The sequence below is a fragment of the Pongo abelii genome, chromosome 12, assembly GCF_028885655.2.
Source record: "Pongo abelii isolate AG06213 chromosome 12, NHGRI_mPonAbe1-v2.0_pri, whole genome shotgun sequence".
Lineage (NCBI taxonomy): Eukaryota > Metazoa > Chordata > Mammalia > Primates > Hominidae > Pongo > Pongo abelii.
The window spans coordinates 23382104-23399346 of record NC_071997.2 but is presented as its reverse complement, the minus strand read 5'-3'; the positions used below and the strand labels follow the sequence as shown (position 1 = coordinate 23399346).

Genomic DNA, 17243 nt, shown 5'->3' with positions numbered 1-17243 from the left:
TCTCCTGAAAACCCTTCGCCTGGTTCTAGCTGACATTTAAATGGATTAAGGTGTTCAGATTTCCTTAATGGTGTTGAGATTTTGGAAATATTTCTGGCTTTTTTTTCTCTCTCTCCTCTAAATAATAATAATAAATAAATATTGGAATGGATCTTCCCCCTCCCACTGGAAGGCATGCTCCAGCCCTGTCCTACTCTAGCGCTGAGGCAATTTACATTTTCCCTTCTTATTTACAAGATTAAGGACAAAGATAAGTCAAAGTCCTCCTTGGGAGATAGTGGGCTGAGTGTGGGAGCGGGGGTGCAACTGGTCAGATGGAATTCTGCTGCTCGCTTATTTCCCAGACCTGCAGCCCCTTCCCCTCATATTCAGGGTTTAGCATGGGGGAATCTGTCTGCCTGTCCCAGGTCCTGCACTGTGCCTCCACCCTGGCTCCGTGGATCTTCCTTCTTGTCACAGGCACCGTCCTTCCTCTTTGTAATGTGGTCGGGCTCCTTTGCAGACTTGCCCTCACTTACCAGACAGACCCGCCTGGGAGTTCCCCTTCCCTTTACAACTATAGCCCTGTAGTGTAATAAGGAACCCAGAGAAAAGAGGTGCATTTGATTCTGTCTATTCACTCGTCTCCCTAGAATTTGAATAGCCTTTCTTGCACTGAGCAGTGGTGTGTTCCCATACCTAGATGCCAAGGCCCTTGAGTGGTCCATGTCTTTTTAATCTCCGTGTCCCAGCTCACAGCACAACACTCGGTACATAGTAGGTGCCTATGAATGTTTAAGGCAGGCAGGAAGGAAGGAAGGAAGGAAAAAGGAAAGGGAAAGAAGAGGAAAAGAAGACAGACCCCCTGCGGTTGCAAGTCTTCATTTGTTGGCGAACATTCTCAAATTCCTGATGCTCTATGTGGCCTCCAAACAAAATTAATCAGCAGATGAACAAAGTAGCATGATGCCCATCTCTGTGCTGAGTCCTGCCCACGAGCTTCCTGGAGTTTAATGGTTGTCGTTATTGTTGTTTGCAGAAATAACTGACAATATGTATAGAGAACCCAGTGTTCCCGAGAGCACATCCTTCTTCATGAATATCAACTAGAAGGAGATGGAATCAGATGGCCTTGGAGAATAATCTCAGTGCCCTTATTTAGTATGGGCTACTTGATTGCTCAGGACTCAGTTTTCTGATACAGAAAGTGGGGTTGATAACAATCCTGACTTGAGGGCACTACTGTGACTATTATGAGGATAACACACATTCGCTGATTAAGACAGTGACCACACCATGAGTAGTCAACAAGTTGTACCTGCTTTGTGTTGTAATGTTAGTTAGGCGTTTAATCCAGTAGCTGAACAATAATGGTTTTCACTAACCAGGCTAAACTGGTCAACATTTGAGAATATTCCCAAAAAGAAGAAGAAAAGAAATCATCGGAACCAATTATGAGTTCTAACCTGATCTCTTCCTCAAGTTCTGTTTTTATATTCAGATGCAAGGAAGCATTTGATGTACGACAAAGTAAAGCAACTTTGAAAGATTTTTGGAAGAGGAGTTTCCGGAAGTATCTGTTAGAAGAATTTCCACTGGGTTTTGCCCACTTTGGCAGAATTAGTACAGGTTCAGTGCAGACACTGAGTGGCCTGAGTGATAACAGGCGTGATTCATTCCGACGCTCACACTTCTCTGCCGTTACCTCCTTGTGTTTCTGCACCTACCCCTGGCCTTGCCACCTTGCCACCTGCCTGCTCCTTTCAGTATGCGATGATGCGAGTGTTTTCTAGGGACAAATGCCCCAATTTTTAAAAATCTGGATTGCCCCATTTCCACAAAGTTGACTTTTATTCTGTCTTCCAAAGATATTCCAGCCCAAACTTCATGGAACCACCTTCTCCCTTGGGCTGTGTGTGGCCTGCAAGGGTGTTATGTGCATCAGACTTGCTTGGCTTAGCAGGGGACTCAGCAAGACTTCAGGGCTTGGTTTAAATTGCTTTTTTATATCTTAGTCGTAATCAGCCTGGAGTCTACTTTGTATTTTTGCCCTTTCTTTTCATTTTGAGATCCCTACTCTGTTAATCTATTAATACTTGCATTTTGAGTCGTTGACTTTAGATTCACTGGTTTTCATGGTCTGTGACTTAGTGTCTGTTAGATTCAAAAGAAGTGTCCAGCACATATGATTTGCCAAGCACTGTAAGACATGCAGGATTAACCGATGACTAAGACACATTTTTCCTGCATCAAGCTTACGGCCTAGAAGGGCTTAGAAGGGCATCGAGCTTGCAAACCAGTAAACAGTGTCTACAGTTGAAGAGCATTCAAAGGGCTAAATTGGCATAGATTGGGGAGCAGGGGTCAGGGAAAAGGCAGGAGGGAGTCAAGAAAGAAGAGGGCATTCTCCAGGCAGACTGGTGAGGGTGGGGTTAGTGGAGAGGTTGTACAGAATGCAGAATTCGCATACTCGCATTCTTCTTTTCATTTAATAAAGAAAGATTTACTCACTCTTGTCTCCCAGGCTGGAGTGCAATGACACGATCTCCGCTCACTTCAACCTCCACCTCCCGACTTCAAGCAATTCTCCTGCCTCAGCCACCTGAGTAGCTAGGATTACAGGTGCCTGCCACCATGCCCGGCTAATTTTTGTATTTTTAGTAGAGAAAGGGTTTCACCATATTGGCCAGGCTGGCCTTGAACTCCTGACCTCAGGCGATCCACTTGCCTTGGCTTCCCAAAGTGCTGGGATTACAGGCATGAGCCACAATGCCCGGCCTAATTAGGCTTATGTTGGATTAGATGACCCTAAATCTATCTGGTTGAGTGCATTCAGAAGATAAGAGAAAGAAAGTCCTGGTTGCAGACCTCAGGTCTTAGCTTCTGCTCTTTTGCTTTCTTCCGTCAGTTGCCCCAAGAGCTTCTATTAATTATGTTCATGTTATATAGGCTTTGAGCTGGTCACCGATTTTTTCTGATTACTGGTGAGGGTGAAAGGATTTTTGTATGTTTATTGGAAACTCGTGTTTCCTCTTCTGTAAAATGATTATTCATGATTTTTTTGACTTTTTCTTTCTGTTGTTGTTAAGCTGTTTGCCTTTTTCTTACTGATTTGCAGAAATTCTGTCCTGAAAACCTGTGGTTGATTATATGTGTTGCAAATATTTTCTCCCAGATTGTGCCTAGTCTTTTCAATTTTTATAGTGTATATTGATGAACCCACATTCTTGATTTCAACATAGTCAAAGTTAACAATCTTTTCTTTATGAGTTTTGTTTTTTATATTGTGTTTTAAAACAAAAGTATTTCCTATCTTAAAGTCAAAGATATTCCCTCATATTGTCTTCTAAAGTTTTAAATTTTACCCTACATATTTAAGTTATTAAGCCACCTAGAATAGATTTTATGTATGCTGTGAAGTCGAATTCCAATTTAGTTGGTTTGTATGGTTAAATAGTTGTTGCAGTGAGATTTGTTGACTAGTCTGTTCTTTCCTTGTTGACCTGCACTGTCAGTTGTGTTTATATTAAGTGGTGTTCAAACATATATGGATCTATTTCTGGGTTCTGTGATCCTTTCCACTGGATAATTTCTCTATCTCAGCCCTGCTGACAGAGTAGCATATTCGATGAAGCTCTTGAGTCCAAATAGTTACAGAAGGAGCTCAAAATAATTCCTTTGGTTCACAGAGACCCTTCTTTATAGGGGTGGTTTAATGGTGGTATATAAGGGTGGACTTGAAAAAAAGGATTAAAATCTCAGCTGTGGCACATATATATGTGACTTTCGGCACCTTTTTCAATTTTTCTGAGCCTCAGACTCTTCATCTGTTAACTGAGAATAGTAGTTTCAACCCAAGAAGCTGCTTTGAGGATTAGATTAAATTTTGTATTGTAAAGGATGGGAAAGTGCCTGGCATTATAATGGGCCTGGTAGGTGGAGTTTTGCAGCTCTCCTAAACTAAGGCTACGTGGACATTTTCTGATAGCTTCAGCCCAAAGTGAGTCAGGTCTTGGAATTACCCCACAAGAAAATGAGACATAAGCCCCCAAATGAATTATTTGTTTCAGATCACCGAGCTGTCTTCCCAAACCTGCTGACTTAGTTCCAAACTCGTTCTAGAGGGCATGGGGCTGTGAAGTTTCTCTGCTAAAAATGATTGAGGATAACTGGGAAAAGGAAACTTGCTATGTATTACTGAATTAGGAATAGCAGATGAGGGAAAAAGTCATGCAGGGAAAGTCATTGTCAAATGCTTGAACTCTAGGTTCTGAAGTCCAACTTAAAGAGAGGCTCTTTTACTACTTATTGGCAATATAATAATTTAAAAAGCACTTTATAATTCATAAAGTCCTACTATGTAATTTGGTCCATTTTATTCTTTTTACACCGTGAGATGGTCTGAGATTTGAAGTTGGCTCTGAGAGTCTGAGACATGCTCAAGTTTTCAGAGCAAGGAGGTGAGGTTGGCGGGTCTCAAACTTAGGCTGAGCAATTCAAACTCCCTAGTTACACACAAATGGTGACTCTACCTTTATGTACTGAGATAATTTCAAACATGTTTTCCACCATTCTCGCATGTACTCTTGTAGGTCAGCTCACACTCTTCATAAAACATTAATTATCACTAGCTGGGCCAAGATTTCTAGTAGAACTGGGGTTGGGCATTCTTCCAGGCAACCGCCAAACTCAACTCCCAAAAATGCAAGCAGTTTTTAAAGTATTGTTTGTACACAAATGGAAATGCTTTCTAATGCACTTCCCCTCATGTATTTGTTATGAAGTTCCATCTAGGGCCAAGATTGTCCAGCATATATTGGTCTTGAGACAATGTGAGGCTAGTAGATACCTGTTTACATGCCAGCATGGCACCAGGAGCTCCAGGCCAGGTTTTACCAACCTCAAAAATGTGGCCAGCGTCTTTGGGCACTTGGTCCTACCCTGGCAACACTTTGAGAGCAGCATCCTGGGAGCTAAAGGAGTTTGACAGTTGCCTGAAAGAACTCCAAGTTTAGTTCCTGGGTTTCCTTGCCTGTCCCAGGCTATCCTTCACACACACACACACACACACACACACACACACACACACACACACACACAGAGTGCTTCCCCTTCACCAATCTTAGGTACTCAAAACAAGAGCACCAAGGACTTCCTTACCATCTCTAAGTTTTGATGCCTTCAGCTTCTTTTTCCAGTACCTCTCATTATTGAATTGAGATGCTTTTTAATTGAAATGCTTCTTCCCACTTCCCTAGCAGATAGAAAATTTCTCTGATGTCACTCAAGGCTCAGGCCATGGCCTTCTGCTTCTCTCTCTTGTTCCCCACACTCAAGCAGTCATATGTCTCTCCTTATAGATGACCTCTGAATCTCATCCCTTAGACCTGATCACTAATGAGAACATCAGACTGTGTCTCCAGGTATCTATGCATATCTCCCTGTGTTCTCTTAAGCTCTCCTCTCCTCATTAACTGTGACTCTTCTAATTATTATTTATCCCTCAATGTTGCTATGATTTCATTGATGATCAAGACTCATCCTTGACTTCTGTCTTCTCCTTCATTCTCTACATCTTATTCGTAATCAAATCAATTTATTCTCCCTTTCATAACATCTCTTCCCATCATTATTGCCAGAACCCTGGTTTAGGCCTTCACATCATGTTTCATTAGCCTCCTAACCTAATTTCTCATGGACAGTTTCAATGCCATGTTGACTCATCATGCCCCTTTCTCCACATCAGATTTTACAAAGGCTTCCTTTGCCAACCCTTATGGGAGAGCTTTACAGCCCTTTTAGTAAAAGGACTTGTCTTCAGCCAATCACATTCACTAACATTAGGGTTTCTTAATTTTTGTAGCTACTCTCACCACCATGCTTATACATGTGTGAAATTCTGGGCTCAGCACTCCCCAGAAACCTTCTTAGATCACCCCCTTCCACCAAGTCCCCTTTCTTTCCTATGGGTCTCTGTGCAGGCATGTCATTCTTTGGTAACATCCTGCCCAGCCTGACCTTCATCCTGATTCATGTACGTCTTATACCTTGTACCCTGTGTCTGGCCACACAAAACTCCTGCTCCTGCTCTGAGTCACCCACTGTTTCTCTGATGCACTGTGGCATTCATTAAATTCAGTGGGATTAATGGATGGTGTATTGTTTCTCCGGACACAGGAGAAGGTTGGGGTTGGCCCCCTTTAAATTAGTGCAGACTTAGGCTATCTTCCTTGATGCTCTTGATGTTGCCAGACCAACTCTCTATTTCTCATTGACCCCTTTTCTAAACAATGCACTCAAGTTTCCCAGATCTCCTTAGCTCCTAATTTCTCTCAACAATCCACTTCTCTTGGTTCCCTTTTGGGACATGGTCTTGATTCACATCTTACTGAGCTCTCTGGGACACAGTGTAATAGGCTATAGTCATAGACTCAGGAAAAGGGACAAGAAATCAGAAAATTGTATTCCTTTTATAGCACTGGGGAAATCACTTACCTTCTTTGACTCTCCATTGTCTTCCATGGTAAACTACAAATAGTAATATTTCCCTTCTCAGGATTGGTGTGTGATCCAATGAGATAATGAACATGGAAAACCTTTGCACACCATGAAGCACTATGTGAGGGATATTATCAGCCCTCCTTCTCTGCACCTTCAAATATCGCTATCTCTACCCACAAAGTGCTTCCTTTACCTTTCATCTCACCTGTTGCCTCCATCTGACTCTGGCTGCAGCAACTTCAGTCTTTCCCTCTTCGTGCATTCTTTCCTCTCTATTGACAATCCTTTCCCTGCCTTACTAATCATCCCCACTTTCCTGGCATATAAACAACCTCTTACTTCATCCTTCTGTGTGTTCCACCTCCCACCAGCCACTGTCTTCTTCCCTTTCCTTTTGTAACCAGAGAGGACAACAAGTAGTCCCTTCTGCTGGCTCATTGTCTACTCTTTCCATAGCTCCTGCATTTCTTCCCAATGACTCTCCCTAAGCCAGCAGATCTGTTTAAGTTCTCAGTTCCTGTTCTTCTTAAACTCATTGTTTAGTCTTGTTTTCTGATTCAGTATCACCCCCATCCTTTTACACTGGGCTTTTCTCCAGGCCTAGTCTTCTTGCCATCTGCTCTACCCTGACACAGGGAACCATCATGCACTGCATTCTCTTATTTTACTCCATTCAGATTGAGTCATACTGGGAGTACTGTGTTTACTTCTAGGTTTCACCTTCAGTGAGAATTATGACCAACTCAGGGATATTCAATAAAGAGAACCAAGATGGTAAGGGCACTAGAATTATCTCCTCTTATGGAGCACTTGATAGAATGGATGTATTTACCTACAGAAGAGAAAATTCAGAGGAAATGTACACTTTGCTGTCTTAACACATTTGAAAAGATGCAAAAAAGTTTCTGTTTACTGATTTTAATTCCTACAGAAAATAGAATTAGAAATTACAGACAGGTAGATATGGAATCACTAGCAAGCAATACATGTCAGTCTTGTGAAGGCTCTGCCATCAGATGACATGGGTTCAAATCCCAGATCCACCACTTCTGTATGACCTTGAGCAAGCTATATCATTTCTCTGTGCCTTCATTTTGTCATCTGCAAAGCGAGGATAGATAATTATAGTGCCTACATTATAGTGTTATTTTGAGGATTAAATAAGACAGTGCATGTGCAGCCTAGAAGAATGCCCAGCACAAGGAGACTGCTCAATACATGTTAGTTGTCCCCTTCTCCTGCTCCTCTTTGTATCATCATCATCATCATCATCATCATCATCATCATCATCATCATCGTCATTATCACCACCCGCATTTAGAGCTGTTCAGTAATGGAGCCAACTCTTCACAAAGCAGTAGACTTCATGTTTCTAGAAGAATACTCAACCCAAATGGTACTGGGGACATAGAAGAAGTGTCTGCTTTGGCGAGGTAGGTAGGACTGGATGCCATCAAAGGTCCCTTTCTGTATTTGCTCTTCACCACCACTGTCCCTGAGCATCTCCCATTCTGGGTACTCTGGGTCTATCAGTGGTGGTGCAATGCTGTCTGGCACTCGGGCCTAAATCATCCCTTTAGTTCCTTGGCTCCCTCTTACACATTTCACCTGGCAGACAGAGAGGCTTCCTGAGGGCAGGCCCTTACAAAAGGAATCCATGTCCATAAGCCTCCATTCCCACACAGAGTCTCACGCCTCCTCACATCACTAATGCCAGTATCTTTGTCCCTGCCCTCCTAATATTTGGCTATCCTGTGGAATCAATTTGGCATCTAGCTTAAACCAATTTCTTTTTCTTTTTTTTTTTTTTTTTTTTGAGAGGGAGTCTTGCTTTGTCGCCCAGGCTGGAATGCAGTGGCATGATCTCGGCTCACTGCAAGCTCCACCTCCCGGGTTGATGCCATTCTTCTGCCTCAGCCTCCCGAGTAGCTGGGACTACAGGCGCTTGCCACTATGCCCGGCTAATTTTTTGTATTTTTAGTAGAGATGGGGTTTGACCGTGTTAGCCAGGATGGTCTCGATCTCCTGACCTCCTGATCCGCCCACCTCGGCCTCCCAAAGTGCTGGGATTACAGGTGTGAGCCACCGCGCCCTGCCGCTTAAACCAATTTCTAAATCTGTTTCCTTGGTAGAATTCGGGACCTTGGATCCACCCACTTTCTCCCCAAGCTGGCTCCAGCTTTGTACAAGCATCTCTCACCAAGATCATCAAACTAAAGGCTCAGCCAAAACACCCATCTTTTTAGTCCTCAATCACAGGGTCTGTGATTCTTTCATTGCTGAGTCTCCTGCATCCATCTGATCATTTCTATTTCCTTTGTTCCCACCTTTACTCAGGCCATAATCTTCCCTCCTCTATTTCATAATTCATAAAACACTCTTGGCTGGGTGCGGTGGCTCACGCCTGTAATCCCAGCACTTTGGGAGGCCGAGGTGGGCAGATCACGAGGTCAGGAGATCAAGATCATCCTGGCTAACAAGGACAAACCCGGTTTCTACTAAAAATACAAAAAATTAGCTGGGCATGGTGGTGGGCACCTGTAGTCCCAGCTACTCAGGAGGCTGAGGCAGGAGAATGGCATGAACCCGGGAGGCAGAGCTTGCAGTGAGCCGCGATCATGCCACGACACTCCAGCTTGGGTGACAAAGCGAGACTCCTTCTCAAGAAAAAAAAAAAAAAAAACACTCTTATACTCAGCTTCTTCTCTCCAACACCATCCATTTCTCTCTTCTTCAAACATTTTAATGCTTCTATAGCCAATGATAGAGTTCAAACATCTTAAGTTGCACCCAAAATCCTTCACATTCTGGCCAATTTTCTTCTGTAGCTTTCCTGAAGTATAATTTTATGCAATAACATTCATCCATTTTAAATATACTGTTTGGTGAGTGTGAGAATATGAACACAGCTGTGCAACTTTCACCACAATCAGGATTAGTTCATTTCTATTACTTCCCTGTGTCCTCAGGAACAAATAATGTTCCCATTGTTTCAACCCACTTCCTGCCATCTGTTGTCCCATACAGCCACTAGTCTGCTTTCTGTCACTACAGTTTTTCATTTTGTAGAATTTCATATAAATAGAATCTAACAGTATACAGTTTTTATGTCTGGCTCTTTTACTTAGCATGATGCCTTTGAGATTAATCTATGTTGTTGCATATGCCAGTACTTCATTCCTTTTTATTGCTGAGTAGTATTCCATTGTATTGATGTAGACATTTGAGTTGTTTCCAGTTTTTGGCGATTATGAATAAGGCTCACATGAACATTCATGTACAAGTCTTTGTATGAACATACAGACAATAACTCCACTTATCCCACAAGCAATACAGGACATGCCCACTTTACATTTCCTCCCATTCAAGTCATTGTAATAAAGATTTACTATTCCTTGTGCTAGACATTGTATAGGAATACAGAGAGTTAAGCCCCATGGAAATTACAATACAGTGGGAGAAATAGATGCACACACGGGTCATTCACATGCAAAGCAGATCACTGAGATAGAGGAACCAACAACGAGGGGACAGGGAGAGAGCACACTGACTAAGGGGATGGGGGAAATCAGGAAGGATTGCTTAGAGGAGGCAGAAGCAGTATGAATAAAGACCTGGATGAAAGAAGGCAGGACTTGTTTGAGGGCTGACAAATACTCACGTTAAATTCTATCTCACTTGGGCAGCCATCCCTGTAAAGCCATCGTAAGTGCTTGTCCTCCTCGAAACTTCTGCAGTGTACTCTTCATACTGCCAATCAGCTTTCCTTGTCAGGAGAGGGAGTCTTTCAGCCTACTTTGTAAATAAAGCTATATCCCAACAGGGTCTGAGCCCAAGAGCCAAGCATTTGATCCAAGGGGTGGTTGGTGGTATCCTCAAATGTGGCTCAAAGAGAGGCTAGGATACTGGACAACATGTCTACACTAATTGGAAAGCCAGCCAAAGGGAGGAGCAGGTCCAGAACAGGCAGGAGCAGTCCTCAACCTGGGCAGCTGGTGCACATGTACACAGGTGTCTCTTCAAAGTCATTGTCTATAGCAAAGCGATGTCAACTCCTCATGGATGAATGAATGAATGAATATATGTCACCAGTAGGCTCTCATATGTGTTCCAGTATATTATACATTCAATCTGGATCAATCAGATGTACAGACACTTGAACAACCTACAGTTCTCTGTTGCTGCTTTCTGGTTAAGTGCTCAGCCGTCCACATGCAGAGTTGAATGTCTAAGAAATAATTTCTTTGCATTCTGATGCTGTAAAATATTGTTTGGATTAAAAGGGCAGGAACAAATTGATGGATCTGAAATTTTTTTTTTCTTTTGGCTGGAGATGACAGGGTAACCCATCAGACAACTTCCTTGGCTCCCTGTGACATTTCAAGCTCAAATGTTAGAGCTTTCTTATCTTTTCTTTTCTCTCTTTTTTTTTTCACCCCCAGCTCTCTATTGAACTGTGCCTCCAGGAAATGCATCCTGTTGATGTGAGTTCTATGACACTTGTCATACAGGAGGCACTCGGTAGAGGCTTGTGGAATAATGGTTGGGAGTACTCAGGTTAGCTTAGCAGGTTGTGCCAAAGATGAGGTAACTGCTTAACCCACCTATGATGCTGCCTCATCTGTGCCCTAGAGTATGCGACAAAGAGTTCTTTCAAAATACAGCAGGCTCCAGACAATGTTCAAGGATGCAGCTGCCCACAGAATGTGCTTTCAGCATCTGGATTATACGCAGAGAGAAAACACGAGAAGTCAGAATGCTTGGCCCTTCACCTGGATCTGCCACCATGCATAATGTGAATTTGGAAATGCTACTTAACTTCTCCAAGACACAGCTTATCCACCTTTGAGCCAGAGAAAATAAGTAAGTATAAGAATCAAATGAGGTAATGACTGTGGATATAGTGTAAAAATGCAGAAAGTAATTGGAAATGAAATACACCCTCTGTAGTAGTTATCTGTTGATGTATAACAAACAACCCCAAACCTGGGTGAATTAAAACAGCAATCACTTATTAATTATCTCATAGTATAATGGGTCAGAAATCTGGGAGTGGTGTAACTGGGAGTCTGCTCACAGGCTCTCAAGACGTTTGCTGGAACCACATCATCTGAAGGTTTGACTGGGGCTGGAGAATCATCTCCTAAGATGGGTCACTCATGTGGCTGTTGGCAGAAAGTCTTAGTTCCTTGCTGACTGTGGTCAGGAGGCTGCAGTTACTCTCCATGGAAGCTTCTTCCTAAGACTGTTTGAGTGTCCTCACCACAGGGAAGCTGGCTTCCCACAGAGTGAGTGATCCAAGGCAGATGTCATCATGTGCTTTATGACACAGGTGCAGAAGTCAAACACTGATCACCTCAATACCCTATTGGTTCCCCAGGTCACCCCTATTAAGTCTGGGAGGAGACTACACAAGGATATGACTTCCAGGAGGTGGGGATCACTGGGAGCCATGCTGGAGGCTAACCTCCACATCCTCTCTCAGTTTAAATGGTTCCGCTGGGAAATAAGGGATATAGATGATTACCTCTGAGGTCCTCCCCTTTTAACCACATCCCTGCTTGCTCCAATTAGCTCTCCCTCAAGCCTGCTAAGTGTTGCTCTCCTTTCCCTTCTTACTGAAAATTCCTGCTGTCATTGTCAGTCCCTTGTTTCATACTAAAAATTAAGTTTTAGTCTCTAACGGGTCTCTGTGGAAATGGCTGTGCATAGCATCTGAAGGAAGTCTCTGGTGCTCTCGTCTTATGATGCCAGCCTCATTGGCTTGTCATTCTCTTGCTGGTGCAGCCCATTGCAATTTGCATGGTGCCGTCACCTGCTCATGTGAGATGGGGTCCCTCCTTTGAGAGTCAATAACGAGGTGACCAATGTTGGCAGTGAGTGAGCGTGCTCTGGTCTCCGTCTTCCTCACATTTGTTATTTTCCAATGTGTGTTTGTGTCTGGGTTCTCACCTGACTCCGGCAGCCCAGGCAGACAGAGCAGGCATTGCTCCCTCCATTTTATGGGTTGAAAAACTAAGGCCAGAAAGTCCTAACTGAGGCATTTTCTGGAATTGGGAACACAGGAAGGAAGCATATTGGGTGGTTAAAACATGGAGTTTGGCTTTAAACCTCTTGCACTTGAGGTGTCTGTGACGTATTCAGTGAAGTTAATGTGCAGCCTTGAATACAGCTTCCAGATGATTAACTAGGCATGGAACGAGATCTCATATCCTGATTATTTTGCTTTATCTGTACATTTCTCCACTCCTTCCAGCTGTTGTACTGTGTTCTGTCTTCTTGGTCCCAGATGTCCTGGCTTGGTTTTTCTCAAGGCCATCCTCCTTAGCCTCACCGACCTCATTGGCCTGGTTGCACACAGCTTCGAGTGCCCACAGACCAAGTGAAGGGGAGTTGCTGTCTGCTGGGGAGGGTTCTGGTGGAGGAGTCTGTAGGTCCCTGTGAAGAGAGGCTGGGAGAGGGTGCAACAGCATACAGGCTTTACCATCCATTAGGAAAAGCAGAGGCTTTTAAAACACAGTCCATCCATCCAAATGGACCTTCATGTCTATTTCCATAAGGCCCAGGCCCACCTTTACCACTAGTTAGCTGAGAAGTACTAGGGCTGAAGGTACTGATATGGTGCTTGCTGGAGCCTGCCACACTGTCCCCACCCTACCTATGTCAGCTTAGTCCGCAACCCCAGTCAACTCTGCTTTCTTCCACCTTGAAAGCTCTTTGAAAGAGCACAAGAAGTGGGGGTCCCTGAGGGCCGGGCACCCCTCATGATCAGGCCCACAGGCCATTTAGGCAGCTGCTTCTCCAACCTTATCTTCCTTCTGCCTCCATGGAAACCTGAGAAAGATGGAAAGGGGGAAGCGGCTGTGGTTTCCCAACACAAATAACCCCACAGAGCTTTCTCAGCAACCCTTAGCCTGTTGCGTCAGCCTCAGGCTGAAGGAGGAAGGAAATAGAACTTCTATTGAGTATTTTTCTTCCCCTGTCAAGAAGATCAGAGGAACTAAGAGGGAAAGAAAAGGAGTCAAAAGCACCCTGTGGCCTCCTCCTGCAGGATTTGTGTTGCTCTTCCCCTCCCCTCTTGAACTCTAAGTAAACAAACTCCCCAGCCAAGGTAGGTCCCAGGCCCAACTCCAAGCAGGCCACAAATAAGAGCCCTTCAGCCTTTCACTCTCCAGCAAGTCGGGAAGGCCCTTCTGAGTGGAACATTTGATAGCGGGGGAGGGCTGGGGGGAGAGTCCTCGTGTTAATTGAATCCCAATTCCTTCTCCCAGGCCCACTCTTATCTTTTTAATTATACGAAGCCTTTAATCTTCCCAGGACCTGTCTCTGTCATTAATGCATGATCCTATTAGAGATAGGGGTTTGCCCAGGGGTAATGGGAACCGCAAGCAGAGGTCTTTGGCAACTTTTTTGCTTTCTTTTTATTATTATTATTATCATACTTTAAGATTTAGGGTACATGTGCACAGTGTGCGGGTTAGTTACATATGTATACATGTGCCATGCTGGTGTGCTGCACCCATTAACTCGTCATTTAGCATTAAGGGGAAGGGATAACTTTTTTGCTTTCTAAAGCATCCAGAGTTACCTGGGGCTGAGGCAGGGAGACATTTTGGGCTCCCGTCAGCTCTCAGATGGTGTTCCTTGGGCCATCTGTGTTTAAACCGTGTCTGAGATTAGACCCTTATGGTCAGTATCTGTTGTGGCCCTGAAACTGCAGAGTAGCTCAGTCTAGCAGCTAAGGGGCAGATGAGTTCAGGCAACCTGCTTAGGAAAAAAAATCAGACAAATTGTACTCTCGGGATGCTGGGTGCCCAGGTGGGATTCCAGAAGGAGTTGAGCATTGTGCATTTCCTAAACGTTAGCGCATACCTTTGGTGCTTGTGAATAAAGCTTATGTTCTCACGGGCTTTCCCTAACACTGCAGAGATGCATTACCTCCAGGTGACAATGGCTTGGGACACTCCAGGGTTACATTTCTCTTCAACCCCAGCTGCCTTGTCAAAGGGCTAATGAGCAATAAACCAATACTTAGGAATGCAAAGGCCACACCCTACTTGAAGGGGTTTGGCTCATATTAAGTGTTCAATAAATGTTTGCTAAATAACTTTTAAAACAAGAGTTCCAAGAGCCATTCACTTTAGAATATGAATTCGCAGGTATTTATTGCAATTACAACTTCTCATTTATGGCTCAATTCTACTGGACTTTTTTTTTTCTGGGCTACAAGGTGGTCTGTAGAGTCCCTTCAGCAAGGTAGTCTGATATTTCACACATCCCTTGGTATACAGAAAGATGGGTAAAGCTAAGTCCCTGCAAGAGGCCTCATGCTCAGTTAGGAAGATAAATTTTGTTAGTTTTCAATACATAAATATATTTGTATATATGTATACATGTGTATCAGTCAATATATAGATATATATAGTATACAACTATATATACAATTACATATGCATGTATATGTGTGTGTATATTTGTGAATTGTCTTCAGAGACTTCAGCTATGATTTCGACTATGTATGTATATGTACACACATATATACTATACATATACACACATATATGTACTTATATACATACATTTATATATATACACACACAAATATGTATAGTTGAAATCACAGCTGGCTTCTCTGAAGATGGGAGTCCACACACAGAACATCATCAGCAAACTATATACCTGAATGAATAAATATTCAGGTTCTGCATTGAACATCGTGTCTTGTCATCTCCCTGACCCACTACGCACAACCACTTTAGAGTCTGTAGCAGAGATGCTGTCACCGACAAAGGTTGCATATCTAGAAGGTGTGAGAGTCCGGATTCTAACCCAGGTCTGATCACAAAGCCCAGCCCTCGACCCCAGAGCTCCACTGCCAAATTGTTTCTCTTTGCTCGCAGCCACAGTGTCTGCTCCTGAAAGTGTGTAGGACACAGGCTCTTGTGAAGACATAAAGATCCTGGACATGGTCCGGAGAAGAGCAATTAAAACACTCAAGGGGAAGAAAAGGCTTCTGTTTGAGGACAGATTTTTAAAAAGCAGTAAAACCTGGAAAAAGGCAGAGTGAGCAGGACATGATGGAAATCTCCAGGATGTGGAGAGAACAAAGAGGGAGACAGCGTGCCTGCCAAGGGGGCCCTCACTGAAGCTTACAACCAGCAGTTTTAGGACAACGACAAGAAAGTTCTATTTACCACGTTCCATAAGTTTGCTGCCTGCTGTGTGATCCCAAGAGGTGGCACAGGCTGACAATAGAAATAGAATCCCAACCTATGAACATATTGCTGTGAGCTCCCTACAGAATGCCTGGCTTCTCATTGTCAAATTCAAGCTCTCAGTTTCTAATGGTTGAAACCAGGAGTGAGCAAACATTTTCTGTAAAAGATCAGAGTAAATATTTCTGGCTTTGTGGATCAACGCTGCCCCAAATGCTCGACTCTGCCATTTAGTGCAAAAGTAGCCATAGACAGTACCTATGAATAAGCATGTCTGGGCTCTATTAACATGCTATTTACACAATTAGCAAGGCCCAGATTTGACCAGCAAGCTGTAGTTTGCCAACCCTTGGTCTACACCAATTCACAGTTGAGTTGAATCATACAATTTAAAACTGGGAGGCATCTTGATGATCACACCTTTATTTTATAGAGCAGGAGGGTGACATCCAGAGACGTCAGATGAATTCCCCAAGGTCATATAGCTGGAGACCCATAGTGGGTATTAGGGCTGTCTGGGGAAAATATTTAGATGCTCTGAAGATAGTTTTATGAAGGATGGGAGCCAAGTGTCCCATGCTGGGCATTTCTGACTCTCTTAAATATTTATTGATGCTCGCCAGGCGCGGTGGCTCATGCCTGTAATCCCAGCACTTTGGGTGGCCGAGGTGGGTGGATCACGAGGTCAAGAGATCGAGACCATCCTGGCTAATACGGTGAAACCCCGTCTCTACTAAAAATACAAAAAAATTAGCCAGGTGCGGTAGTGGGCGCCTGTAGTCCCAGCTACTCGGGAGGCTGAGGAAGGAGAAAGTTGTGAACCCGGGAGGCAGAGCTTGCAGTGAGCCGAGATCGCACCACTGCACTCCAGCTTGGGTGACAGAATGAGACTCTGTCTCAAAAAAATATATATATATATGTGTGTATATATATATATATATATGTGTGTGTATATATGTGTATATATATATGTGTGTATATATATATATATATATATATATATATATGCTCAAGACTACGTTTTCTTAGAAAATATATCAGTTTAGAAAGGATTTGGAAATATAGCTTATTTTTTAAAAAAACTGAGGGCTGTTTAAAAATCCCTGAAAATCAGAAAACAAGAAACATACTTCTCCCTCAAGTCCCTCACCCCTATCCCTAGTTCTGAGATGGGAGAAAATTTTATTTCTTGACAGGCTGTGCAAGGGGCATTTGCCCTCAGAGCTGATGGCCCTGTGTCTGTCAATGCAGGTTGTACATCTACCTCCCTTAGGTAGGAAGGTGCTCCTTAGGAGCTTGGTGTTGGGCCTGTCCACTGAGAACATTCATCTTCCACATTTGGGCAAGACTTTGCTGAAAACAATTGCTTGCAATATTCTGTTGGCTAAAGCCAGGAACAGTTCAAATTTTTTGGTGCTCAGAGTCTTTACCAGGAAGGTGAGTGTGTGTGTGTGAGTGTGTGTGTGTTTGTGTATGTGTGTGTGTGTGCAGCTGGTGTGGGGAGGGAGGGAGAGGAGCAGCAGCTGACAGCTCATGAATGCATCAGTG

General features: G+C 43.5%; 1 long non-coding RNA gene across 1 annotated transcript; it reads right to left on the bottom strand.

Annotated features, from left to right (window-relative positions):
- Window positions 1-7375: 7375 nt before the first annotated feature.
- Window positions 7376-11780, bottom strand: LOC129057244 (uncharacterized). Its single transcript, XR_008521809.1, has 3 exons — window positions 11558-11780; window positions 10142-11199; window positions 7376-7581 (listed from the first exon to the last, which is right to left on the bottom strand). It is a non-coding gene; the product is annotated as an uncharacterized LOC129057244 (long non-coding RNA).
- Between the last annotated feature and the right edge of the window lie 5463 nt (window positions 11781-17243).